We start from the raw sequence: 2,240 nt of genomic DNA, 5'->3' as shown, positions 1-2,240 counted from the left end.
CCCTCCCTCGTCCTACACAACAACAGAGTCAGTCCCTCGTCACCAACACAACAACAGACGTCAGTCCCTCATCACACACAACAACAGAGTCAGTCCCTCGCACACACAACAACAACTCAGTCCCTCGTCACACAACAACAACAGAGTCAGTCCCTCGCACTACAACAACAGAGTCAGTCCCTCGTCACCACAACAACAGAGTCAGTCCCTCATCACACACAACAACAGAGTCAGTCCCTCGTCATCCACAACAACAGAGTCAGTCCCTCATCACACACAACAACAGAGTCGCCCTCGTCACACCAAACAAAATATCAGTCCCTCGTCCACACAAAACAACAGCAGTCCCTCGTCACACACAACAACAGGGTCAGTCCCTCGTCACACACAACAACAGACTCAGTCCCTCAGTCACACACAAACAACAGCCAGTCCCCGTCACACACACAACAACAGGGTCAGTCCCTTGTCACACACAACAACAGAGTCAGTCCCTCATCACACTCAACAACTGACTCAGTACCTCGTCCCACACAATAACAGACTCAGTCCCTCGTCACACACAATAACAGAGTCAGTCCCTCATCACACTCAACAACGACTCAGTACCTCGTCCCACACAATAACAGACTCAGTCCCTTGTCACACACAACAACAGACTCAGTCCCTCGTCACACACAACAACAGACTCGGTCCCACGTCACACACAACAACAGAGTCGGTCCCTCCACACACACACAACAGCCAGTCCTCGTCACACACAACAACAGGGTCAGTCCCTTGTCACACACAACAAAACAGAGTCAGTCCCTCATCGCACATAGCAACAAAGTCAGTCCCTTATCACACACAACATCAGTCTCAGTACCTCATCACACACAACAACAGACTCAGTCCTCATCACACACACAACAACAGACTCAGTCCCTCATCACACACAACAACAGACTCAGCCCTCATCACACACAACAAAACAAAGTCAGTCCCTTATCACACACACAACAACAGACTCAGTCCCTCATCACACACAACAACAGAGTCAGTCCCCATCACACCACAACAACAAAGTCAGTCCCTTATCACACACACAACACAACAGACTCAGTCCCTCATCACACACTAAACGACTGGTAGCCAATGGTTCCGTTCTAATAGAGCACCAGTGTCTGAGCTTAATATACTACATCTATGTATATGTTTTTATGAATCACATTATACTGGTGAAGTAACTGCTTCTAGTGGTCAGAAACATTCCTGGTTAGATCACAATAATCCAGGGCAGATGTGATTCAAAAATGGTCCAGGACAGATGTGATTCATTAATCATCAATAAGAATCAAATGGTCCAGGACAGATGTGATTCATGAATCATCAATAAGAATCAAATGGTCCAGGACAGATGTGATTCATGAATCATCAATAAGAATCAAATGGTCCAGGACAGATATGATTCTAACAAGAGGAGTGCTACTCTACTACTTGAATACGGTAGAAAGAGATGAGAGTCTATAGGTTGAAGTAATTATATGTCTCCCCCGTTTATTTTTTAAAGAAGGGAGGCGGCCACCCATCTAAGCCTGACATACAGTATCAGAGGGATGTAGTGTGGTGGTCTGATATTACAGCATCAGATGAGATCATGGAGATCTCCACTAATATCATGTATAGTGAGTCCAACAAATTTGTAGAGTCAMATGCTTGATGTAGTCAACTTTGTACTCCCTTAATACATTTATAATTGAATTTGTCCCAATACTKTTGTTCCCCTAAAATGTGGGGACTATGTACGAAAAGTGCTGTAATTTCYGAACGGTTCACCCGATATGGATAAAAATACCCTCAAATTAAAGCTGACAGTCTACRGTTTAACCATATAGTCATTGTTTGATTTCAAATCCAAACGTTTGGAGTATAGAGCCAAAATAAGAAACAATGCTTCACTGTCCCAATAATTACAGAGGGCACTGTATATAATCTAACCTCTACACTGTACTTACACCTCATTAGCTAGCTAGGGAGTGACTACTGTACTGTCTCTGTGTGGGTGTTGTAAAGAGGGCACTGTATCTAACCTTTACAGTGTACTTAGACCTCCTTAGCTAGCTAGGGAGTGACTACTGTACTGTCTCTGTGTGGGTGTTGTAAAGAGGGCACTGTATCTAACCTTTACAGTGTACTTACACCTCATTAGCTAGCTAGGGAGTGACTACTGTACTGTCTCTGCGGGGTGTTTTACAGAG

Source organism: Salvelinus sp. IW2-2015, unplaced genomic scaffold, assembly GCF_002910315.2.
Source record: "Salvelinus sp. IW2-2015 unplaced genomic scaffold, ASM291031v2 Un_scaffold861, whole genome shotgun sequence".
In the NCBI taxonomy this organism is placed as follows: domain Eukaryota; kingdom Metazoa; phylum Chordata; class Actinopteri; order Salmoniformes; family Salmonidae; genus Salvelinus; species Salvelinus sp. IW2-2015.
This window is presented reverse-complemented; position numbering follows the sequence as displayed.